The 11,586-nt window shown below is 44.9% G+C and overlaps 1 long non-coding RNA gene across 1 annotated transcript; it reads left to right on the top strand.

The window, feature by feature from the left end:
- Positions 1 to 9,369: 9,369 nt before the first annotated feature.
- LOC123579800 lies at positions 9,370 to 11,304 on the top strand. Its single transcript, XR_006702964.1, has 2 exons — positions 9,370 to 9,748; positions 10,285 to 11,304. It is a non-coding gene; the product is annotated as an uncharacterized LOC123579800 (long non-coding RNA).
- Positions 11,305 to 11,586: the final 282 nt, after the last annotated feature.

The raw sequence follows: 11,586 nt of genomic DNA, 5'->3' as shown, positions 1-11,586 counted from the left end.
CACTTCATCCTGACAACAAATGCCATGTGGCCTAGTATATATTTTTGACGACAATGCTCTTTTTTGATTCATGTAGTATAAGAAAAATGCTTAGTTACTTATTAACGTTTGTTTATTTTTGAGAGACAAAGACAGAGAGCAAGTGGGGGAGGGGCAGAGAGTGAGGGAGACACTGAATCCGAAGCAGGCTCCAGGCTCCGAGCGGTCAGCACAGAGCCTGATGCGGGGCTTGAACTCACAGAGCGCAAGATCATGACCTGAGCCGGAGTCGGATTCTTAACTGACTGAGCCACCCAGGTGCCCCGAAAAATGTTTTTTCAAAGAAGTGTTAATTATTTGCATGTTCAAAAACCTTCTGGTTTCCTCCTTCTTTGAAATAATTCTGTACCATGGACACGTTTCATAGAATAAGTCTGTACTATATGCTTTTTTTTTCTACTCGAAGTGCAGTTTACTTTTGAGAATTATATCCCATTTTGTTAAAGACGGGGATAATCTGTGTCATCGGCTAGAGCTGAGAGTCATTGAGTACCAACTTACGATTTATTTAGTGTCAAAAAATGGTGTAGAATCGACTTGTTTATTCATCTTGGATAAAAGTCTTTCCAGAGCTTCTCATTATAAAACTCACAAAATAAACAAATTCCTTGAGAAATACTAAACTCTTGTAGCAAGTGTCTTTTCTGTAAATGGCCACTTACTTGAGGCATTCGTGTGTCTGTTCCTATTCCTTTAGAGAATCTCTTATCTTTCTTTTCTTCCAACTCTAATAATAAACAGCAATAAATTGATGATAAAGGTCATTAATGTTGCATTTGGGTTAAGTGAAAAATCCTCATAAAGATGATTTGAAAAACCCTGGCTGCAATTTCAGCGGGTTCTCTTTATGGGAGATCTCTATTGCGATGCCCATAAAGCGCATTTGTTCCGAAGTGTTTGGCGAGATTCATGTTTCAGAGCAAAAGCTAATGATAGTGCACTGAGAAGAGATAGAGAAATAAATGCTGAGATTATTTTATGATGACTACGTTAGTTACTTTTCTCCCTGAAATCAATATGGAGACTGGAATTTGAGGAGTGATGTAAGTCGGCCTGCTTTGACCATTACGATGCAATTGTGCAAAAAAGCGTTCGCCTGGCCACCAGAGCCTAGATGGATATGAGTCAATATTGGTTGCATCAGAAGCTTTATCTCTTAGGATGGGCAAGGATATTCCCAGACATCTTCATTAGCTGTGAAACAAAATAGAAGATTGAACATCTGCGCATCTAAACAATATTTGGGTAATATTACTAATGGGTGATGTTTAGAGAGATCGTTACATGCTCCTGGATTATTTTTACGAATGAGATCCAGTAATGGGGTGCTATTTCAGTATTTGAAGTGTATCCTAAAGGATAGTTTATGTGTCCCGAGGACTAGAAATAGGAGTGCTTCAAAAACCCATTAAGACCATTTCTGTCGAAATACAACCAAAAGCCAATGTCTTTACAATTGCAAGAAGGGGGCAGAGCAGAAGGGACAGAGAGACAGGAGATGGAAACTAGGAAATCTCGCTACCCTGAGATGAAACATGTCTAACTCAGGATTTTTTTTTTCCAGTGTAGCTGTTATGCTTAAATATATCATCTGAAAAGTAATCAAAGGGCAACTTGTGTTTCAAGTAGTAGATTTTCTAAATGGATAGAAAACTTAAATTTTTAGCATTAGGTTAGAGTATCAGAATGTTCTATGCAACAAAAAAAAAAAAATTCTAAACGATAACTCAACAACCTTTAAAGTCTAAAGTATACAATTTACTTCTGTGGAGTACCTGATTCTGCCAAGAAAATGTTAAAGACACACTTTAGAAAACCATGATGGCTGTGCTTTGGAAAAACAGATGCTCTTTAGTGTTATAAAATGTTAACACCGACAGTATGAGATTAGATTTTCTTCAAGTCAAATATTTTATGAGGTCACTTTTTGTGCTATGATATGAATCTCCAGGAACTGAAAATACTTGTAATTTTGTGTTTTCCTTTTTCAGTGTTTCTTTGAAGGGGCTACACAAATCAGGACCATTATGATAAATTGGATGAGAATAACCTGTTTGAACAGAGCAGGCTTTTATTGTGAGGCCCCTGAAAAATAACAAAGTGCTGCAATTTCACAACAATTTGTTTTCTAGAACGGAAAATTCCTAGTAAATTATGGATGCTCAAAATGGCTTTGAAAAGTCACTCGTGATTTTCAAGATTGGGTTAGCTTGTCCCATTATCTAAATGGCTGTTCGTGCCAATTAGTTAATTTCTTGTTATTAAATTAATCCTAATGGATTTGGTGGATAATTTCAATTTTCATTAAGTCATGCAGGAAAAAAAAAAAGAGAGAGAGAGAGATTCAGAGCCCCCAGCCTGTGACACACAAACATTTGCAGACAAACATCCTTTATTATTCAGCCAAAACATCTGCATTTTTTTCTGTACCGATTAATGTCACGGTTTTTGCCGGCAAAGCAACAGAACTGGAAATCATATAGTTTTAAAAACAAGGAGACACTGGGTTAACCAGATTCAGAGGAAATATCCTTTCTAAGAACGTCGGTGGTAAAAGTGAGAGAGGTAGTTTCATCATGGCGTTCGCATTTATGATTTTTAAAATCTTTGTATTTGAATAATCAGTAATCTCTCCTGCCCGTTAAAACAAGAAAAAGTGGATATTCTTGATGAGAAGCTCATTAGCTAAAATGATTCCTCAACGTTCCTTTGAGTGGAACACCTCCCGTGAGCATCGCATGCAGGGTTGAAGGATGGGTCTGTGCGTGGCCAGGGGCCAGGCCGTATCTGACACGAGGACTCTGACCACGGTGACCGCTCACGGAAGACAAACCACGGTTCTGCGGCCCGCAGCCCAGATGTCTGCACCCGGTCAACAACTGCCAGCTTTCTGTTCTTCGGCCCTGCTTCCAACTCAGCCTCAACCGGAGAAAGTCAAATGTGTCCCAAACTTCCTACTTCCAGTAGCTCGCTTTCTGCTTCCTCAGCCCCACGCGCCTCCAGTCCGAGCCCACGTGGAACCTTCCACCCCCTTCTCTGGGCGCCGTGCGCCGTAGATCTCTCCCACCGCCCCGCTCTCCCGCTCTCTTCCCAGTGCCAGTAGTGGCTGACGTCCTGGCTACAGCAAACTCTGAGTAAATAGCCTCTTTTTGTTCTCATTTGGGTGGTTGGTCTTCAGCCATTTCCAACAGGCCTCATGGGAGCGTATTCCCTCGGTAGTTTGGAAGGTACTTCTTTGCTTAAATACTGGTTTACAACAGGGCAAAGATCTGATGATGCAGAAGCTTTGTGCACATGTATACAGAAGGCTGGGCAGTGGCCGCGGGATCTGGGATGGCCAGGTCACAGACGAAATGATTAGCAGGCAGAGCTGATCTCATGTACGTGCCCTCCTCACCCTTCTCACCCATCCACACGTGATTGTTGACTGCTTGTGCCACCAGGGCGCCTCTCTCACGCGTCTGCCTTCCATTCTCTCCGGGTGAGGTTCCAAGGAAGGTCTTGAGTCTCTGTTACACATTCTTCAGTCTTGAAGTGTCCTCTCTTCACTCGGATCTTACGAAATTGTCCTTCCCGGTCCTCCCTCCCTCCCCCGTAATTCTGCCTTGTCGGCCAAAGTGTATCAAATGGACTTTTATTAAAATAAAATATGGTTCTTCCTTTGTGGTTGGGTAATGGTGCAGATCCTCAGTTTGCCCTCCAAAGTGCCCCAGGGTCGTGCTTGACACACTGCCCAACTGTCCACCACAGCACACTTTCTCAGTGGGGTGAACTTGTCCTTGAACACAGAGCAGACCCTTCTCTTTCTTACCTTTCGGATTTCTTCTTGGGATCTGGAGATGGGCTTCCCCATTCCTCTTAACCTCACCAAAAAAAAAAAAAAAAAAAAAAAAAAAAAAAATGGCCATTTAGGAAATTATCCACTGTATCTCTTATTTAAATCCTTCTCCTATAAATGGCGGTGATAAACTGAGTTGAGAGTCTCCTAAAACACTGGGTCTCCACATTTTGCAAAGAAAGAGAGAGATTTAGTAAATCCTTTACTCCAACGACTGAGCTCTGAAAAAGCAGTAAAAAAAAATATCCTTCATTTTCTTGGATCCCTTGTAAAGACCATGTTTAATTAGGAGATAATTTCTTTCTCTCGAATTAATGCAAATGGAAATGAAGAGCAGAAGTCAGGCATAATTTTGTTTAATCCAATGTATTTTCCACAAATATTTAAATACTTTCCAGGGTCCAGACACTAAAACTCTGCTTCTATTGCATAAGTAATTGTCTTCTTCCTCTAGCAACTTGCAAAGCAGGTGGGAAATGACACGTCCCAGTAATAATAATGCTTGCGAATTATTAGCAGGAGTAGGGTGCGACAATTATGACTAGTACCGCAGCGACTATTTGAACAGCACCATGTTCATTGACATTTATACGTAAACTGTAATCCTCACAATGACCCTGATGTGAGGTATTATTCCTGCCAACCTACTGTTCCAATGGCTGAGAAGGTCAGGATTTGGGGACTCCTCTTACTGTGGGTTTCTCAACAGAGGCCTGCGAAAGGATTAATGTCCTAAGTTTTTCTCTGGAGAATAGACCATAAACTTAGACCATTGCCAGGACTTTAGGTGATAGAAGCGAAGATGGTAATGTCCACTTTGGAGTAACGGGGACAGCTCATCAAGGAACTTGTCACATGACAGTCATTCACAAGTGTCGGGGCTCTGCTGTCCCCTCCTCTTCTGCATGGAGGTAACATTCACGTGTTGGTCAGGTCCTTCACCGGCATGCTTGTTACCATAGACCTCAGATGCGCATTATCTCAGCCTCGACAGCCACTGTTGTCACACTTGGACAGGCCAAGGTGATGAAGAACAATTCTACATTTTCCAGCGTTCAGAAGGCTTACTCTGCAGTGTGAGTTAAAGAGAAATGGGATCAAGCTGTCCTTGGTGGTGCTTTGGACGCAATAGAAACATTTCAGACCACAAAACGCAGGTGGGAACCTGAAAATCACACCAGATTATCTGTTTTGTTGGCTCACTCATACTTCACAGACGGTCCCCAGAGATTTCCTGGTTCCTGAATATTTTAGAAATATTTCCTATTCATAAGTTTACAACAAAGATCACAAAGGAGAAGGGCCCAAACTATTTTTAAGCCATTTTTCTTGGGGTGCCTGGGTGGTTCTGTTGGCTAAGTGTCCAACTTTGCCTCAGGTCATGTTGTCACTGTTCATGGGTTCGAGCCCCACGTCCGGCTCTGTGCTGACAGCTTGGAGCCTGGAGCCTGCTTCAGATTCTGTGTCTCCTGTTCTTTCTCTGCCCCTCCCCTGCTCACGCTCTTTCTCTCTCTTTCTCAAAAATAAATAAACATTAAAAAAATTTTTTTCTTCCCCCACTTTCTACCCTACGAGAAGGGGTATTTACAAGGAAGATATTTTTAAATATCATGATTTGGTTCAAGAAACCTTCTCGCGAGGCTTGGAGGAATGCCACTATTTACTAAATGAGTAAAATACTGTGCTTATAAGATAAAACCAGGCACAATGGCATGCTTTTAAAAGTTTGTCTCGAGTGAATATGAACAGAAAGTCAAAACTCCACAGAGGCACTTGAAGTGAATTGTATCACTAGGTTGAAATGAACCGTCGACAGGACCCCTGTTTTAGGTCATCTGCTCAAACATGCATGGAAGGCTCTGCCCAGTCTTCTTGCAACGTCCAGCTCCCTGCTGAAATGCATGACTCAGGGGTCACCTGTCCTGCCTCACTGCACCAGCCAGCATAGAAGACATTCCACACCTTTGAACTCCAAATGCTGGCATTTTAGTAATTTCATACTCTAAAAGATGTTTGGGTGTCTCATGTTTAATAATCTGAAATAGGCCATCAAGCATTTCCTGAGTCAATTCATGATTGAAATGTCAAGGTTAATCACCACGCAGGTGCTTGTCCGTGGGATTGGCAGGGACCTTGGTAGCGGGCCAGATCATAGTTTGCAACCGTGCTGTTCATCACCGTGGCTAAAATGCTTTATTCTCCATACCAATCAGTCATAATCCCTCCCAGTATCTCCAGACGGCCCGAACCAGAGTAGTGGAGAATGAGGCACCCACCATCACGACACACAGACCTTCATGGAGTCAACGCTGTGTGCGTGCTTTACTGAGCACGAACTCCGGCAGGGAAAAAGACTCACGGGGAGAGGAAAGGATAGCCACGTTGGTGGAGTGCGTGCAAGGGGCTGGTCAATGGGGTCAATATTACATACCTACCTCGGCACTTCATTTTCGTTCCTACCCTGTGACGCGAGGCCTAGAGAGTCTTGCCCAGGACGCAGAGTTGCTAAGTGTTTTGTCTCATCTGGGAACCCAGCTCTGCCTCTTCCAAATGTAATCACTCAGTTATCACTCATTTATTGTTGAGTGCCTGCTGCGTGCTAGGTCCTGTTTTAGGGACACGAGACATAGAAGCAAATCAGACATAAGCCCTTGCCCTCATGGGATTTGAAATAGACACAATAAGAATTTTAAGTGGATAAAAAGGTGATCGTGACTTATTTTTACGAGAAAATACACGATGAAGCAGAGAGAGCAGGAACATGTCAAGGATGGTGATGGTGGCCGGTCACAGTCTTAAATACGGTCGTCAGAGTGGAACTCGTGGAGAATGCAGCACAAAGCTGTGGGCTTTCAGGGGATGCCCGGATAGTGGGAAATTATTTCATGGACCAATGTCAAGGAGCTCTCTTGAGGAATTTTACGTATCTGGGCTTATGTTTAAAATTTGAAGCCATTTCAAGGTACTCTTTTGAGTGGTCTAAGAAGAATTTTGTTTGCTTTATGTGGTTACCCATTTTCCCAACACCATTTGTCAAAGAGAATCTCCTTTCTACACTGAGTGCGCTTGGATCCCTTGCCAAATACTAGTTGGCTCTGTGAGTGGGGATTTTTTGCTGGGCTCTAGGTTCTACCCCACTGAAGACCGGGGCTAGCTGAATAGTTGGATCTGCTTGCGTGTTTCCCGTAAGATCATGCAGAAGGCCAGCGTGGGGCCAGCAGGTTTAAGGGGTATATTTCGATACTTCTTTTGAAATACTTTTAAATTTTAATTTTTAGCGCGGATGAAGGACAGCTATGGGGATTGCAATTTTTAATCTTTGGAAGATCCATATGCCATTGACACAGTGAAAACTTGATTTCCCTGGTCCTTCTTTCTCTGTTTGAACATATCCCCCAGTATGAGGTACTGCCCAGACCCTCTTTGTCTTAAAGATCTTTAGTTCTTTAATGATAGGTCTCCCTGTGTCCTCACCCAGCCTCCCCTGAGCGCGCTCTCTCCCTCATCTTATAAGGCACAGATCCCACCCTCATTATCTCATTTAACCTTAATTACCTTCCAAAGGCCCCATAACACGGGGAGTTAGGACTTCAGCATATGAATTTGGGGAGGACGCATTCGGTCAGAACAATAAATATGTCCCAAGTACCGTGTGGGGCATACTCACACCAAAGAAACTACCTGTTGTTTAGCTCAAGTTCAGGTTGACCGGGACATCCTCTACTTTATCTGTGTGTTTCCTGTTTAATGTGTAAAGAGAGCTAACCGGGAATCTGAAGGCTTAGACAAACCCAGCACGGTCTCCTCCTGCCCGCGGGAGTTGAGTGAGCTCCTTCATCGTGGGCCTCAGTCTTGTCAGTCAGTCAAATGGGGATCCTGAGACCAGGGGAGACCTGCCGTGGGGGTTGTGTAGGGTTTGCGTGGTGTAAAAGGATTTGGTGCTAGCCAGATACCTGGCCCACAGCAAACACTCAGCCCTCCTCCCTTGATTTCAGGTTCAGTGACATCCACACTTGTCCCTCCTCTGCAGAGCCAGCAGCCTAGACTCCAGGTCTAGGCAGGAGCCCGGATGCCCGTGGGGGTCTCAGCCCAGAGCCTGCCATGCAGGGTGTCCAGGCAGCATTTCCTGACCCTCTTCTCCTTTGGGTGTGGAATTAAACACCAGGCTCACCATCCAAATGAACGGCAAAGAGGGAAGGGGCTGGGAAGAGAGGGCAGGGGTAGGGATGCAGCCGGCTTGAGCCAGGAGTAACTTCTGATGGGCTACAGGACCAACTTCCGATGGGCTACAGGACCAAGGTCAGTGTCTGTCGGGGACTCAGACTGGGGTCCACTGAGGCTGAGTATCTGTGAAAGAGATTTTTAGTTTCTAGACATGCCATTAAAAGTTATTAGGCTATGATATAGAAGATAATGTGATACCGAATGTTATCTGCATATAACAGAGAATACATCATAATTTAAAAGGGGCATCAGTTTCAAGGATGCACAATTTAGACATTTTATTATATCTATTTAATTTTTGTGAATTTGGCATATAGGTTTTGAAAAGAAGTGAGAAAAAAATAAGCCATTACCCCCGATACTACACATACGTGACTGTATCGCCTTTACTGCATATCCTTTTCATGCTTTTAAATGTCCACATATCGCTTAATATCCAGATAAAGTAATGAAATATGAGGTTAACTGAACACAGTTTCATGACCTCTTAGTCTCTTCAAATTATATGTCGAATATTTTTCCGTGCCGATACCTATGCTTTTTTTCCTCAATAACCTGTGTTTCAGTAACTTCAGGTTACATGATTTTGGGGTCAAGTCCCTATTTTGAGAACCGTCAGATGATGTTCCCTTCCTTTCTGATATTGCAATAAGTCGGTGAAGAAGGCTCTTCTGGAAATCTTTGCACACATTCCTGAGCATCTATCCAGAACAAATTCATTAAAAGTGTAGTCACGGTGTCAGGAAAGTGTATTTAAAGGATCTTGATACTTTAAATACTTACTTCCAGGTGACTTTTCCCAAACGCGGGCATTACTGGTTTTGCAGTTTGTCACCGCGGCAACCGTCCCCAGCGCGGTCAGAGAAGCTGCCAGGCCTGCGGGTCCTTGGCAGGCCAGCGTCACATCCCCACCCCAGACCCGGTGACTTAGAGCCCACGTTTTAGCCAGCTCTCTGGTAGATTTGCATGTCAAGTTTGGAGGCCACCGTGGGCTCAGCAGCCTGAAGACATTTGTTTTTTCTAAAGAACTATCTTCCCTCCTTGCTCGAGGGGAAAGAGAAACAGGACGCAGATAAGTCAGACGCTCGACTTCAGGCCTGGGAAGGCGGGATGCCATCATCGAGCTGAGAATTACTCACGACTGTTGGTTGAGTCACCCGTCCCCAAATAGAAAGGAGCCTGCGGCAGGGCTGAGGGAAGCGGGCGAGGGGGGTGTGGGAGGGGGCGGTCACACCTGCACCTCCTCTAATTCCGGCTCCGCACGCGTCTGTCGGGGAGGAACCAGAGTCCAAGAACAGCCCTGACTCAGCCGGGGGACCTGGACGGTGGGAGTGAAGGCGGGACCGCCTTTCTCTTCCTCTTCCTTGTTTGGATTTTGTCAATGGCCGTGGGTGGCCCCACCTATAGCATCCTAGTCACGGAGTCCGCTGAGTAATCTCTGCTTTGAAAGACGCATCTGTTCGGCCCCAAGTCACAGGGGCACGTCACATGCGCTTCCGTCCGGGAAGCGTGACCGCGGGTCTGACCGCATCATCACACGTCTGGAGGCTCCCATTTAATTTGCAAACTACGTGTTTTCGATTGAGCCCCCTTGGGAGTAATGGGATCATCCAGATCAGCATTTGTCTGACCCAGGAGGGCTGAGGGGTAAGCTGGGCGGCTCAGGAAGACGCAGGTCTGATTCTGCGGCTCGGAGCTGGGGCCAGAGGGTCTGCGATTCCTGCAAGGCTGACGTGTTGCTGGGGGTGTGGGTCTGAAGATCCCATTTTGAGCAGCAGAGAGTGGGCAGCTAAGGCCCCACAGGTGCCTGATCTACGTCCGCACTTAGTGACACCCCAGGGGAGATATTTGCTGTCTTCGTTAGTCTGTGTACATGACACTTTCCCCCCAAAATACAGCCTTAATTTATTTTCTGACTCATGAAGCACCATTTCTTTTTTTTTTTAAATATTTATTTATTTCTGGGAGAGCACAAGTGGGGGAGGGGCAGAGAGAGGGGGACAGAGGATCCGAGGCAGGCTCGGCGCTGACAGGCTGACGGCACAGAGCCCGACGTGGGGCTCGAACTCACCAACAGTGAGATCATGACCTGGGCCGAGGTGGACACTCGACCGACGGAGCCACCCAGGCGCCCCGGGTGAAGCATCATCTCATAGTAAACTTGGCTTGTGTTTTTGATGCAGGGACACCTGTGTTCAGATGTGGACTGTGCACTTCCCAGCTGTGACTGCAGACGTGTTAAGATGCCGTTTCTCCACTTGGGTCTCTGCTCTTTAACTGATCTGAATTCAGTCTCCCTGCGCATCTCCCTGCACGGTACCTGCTTGCAAGCAGTTGGGAAGATCAGTTTCAAGCAGATGGACACAAGAAGATCGCGTGTGCTGGAGTAGGTATTATACTCATGCCACAAAGTTTCCTGTTTTAAAGTCAGCCATGCGGATCCTGGGGGCAGAGACTTGTTACCGTTTTCAACTCAAGATGCGTTTCTTTCTTTGCCCACTTGGACAAAACATATTGCAAACACCCTTTGGGCTACACTTTTGTTGCATGCAAACCTCTTCTATTTTTTTGACCGTTCAATACCCATCGCCCGGGACACACTGCGTTGTGTGGGGGCGGCTGGGGGAGGGGAGTGCAGCAGTTAGCATCACGGGGAGTGCGGTGTGGCTCAGGAATAGCACACTTGGGAGAGTAAATTTTGAGGGCGATGGGGCATCCTGGGGTACCTGCGCTGGAAATTCAAGCCAATTTTGTCAGAATCTAAGAGGACTAGGTGAGTCTGGTTGACATCAATTACACTTTCCTTATTCCCCCCTTTCCTTCTATGCTGTTCCTCTGACAACCCCTGGGATTCGGTTGCTCGCGGACCAGCAGGTATGACATCGTGTCCAGCATTATAGCCTTACATGTGCGCTATTGTTCTGGTCCCACGTTCACTATCTGGCCCTCGGCGTCGAATGGACGTTCCGCAATCACTTACCACACGAATCGACACGTACATGTTCTTTCCACAGACAGTAAAATTCAAAATTCTAATATGGGGGAACAATTGCGTATGGCAACTTAGACATTTTTGTTACCTGAGGGTCAAGCAACAGCTCTTCTGTTTTAACTTGTGTTTTGGAAAAAAAAAATTCTAAAATATTTTTAATGCATTTACCTGTTTTGATAATTACAGTATAGACAAAACAAGTAAAATTTGACTTGACTCTGGATTTTTTCCATGAATTATCACCTTTTTTTTTGTTATTTTTTTTATGCCTAAAAGTATGACCTGGGGCTTCGATCTTATAGAAAACCTAAAGGTATACAGGGGCCTGTGCATAGGCAGAGAGGCACTGGGTAGTACGATAATTTTTAATTAATTGTTTCATAGTTTAAAAAATTTTTAATGTTTATTTATTTTTGAGAGAGAGAGAGAGAGTGTGAGCAGGGGAGGGGCAGAGGGAGAGGGAGACACAGAATCTGAAGCAGGCTCCAGGCTC

Source organism: Leopardus geoffroyi, chromosome A3 (assembly GCF_018350155.1).
Source record: "Leopardus geoffroyi isolate Oge1 chromosome A3, O.geoffroyi_Oge1_pat1.0, whole genome shotgun sequence".
In the NCBI taxonomy this organism is placed as follows: Eukaryota; Metazoa; Chordata; class Mammalia; order Carnivora; family Felidae; genus Leopardus; species Leopardus geoffroyi.
This window is presented reverse-complemented; position numbering and strand designations above follow the sequence as displayed.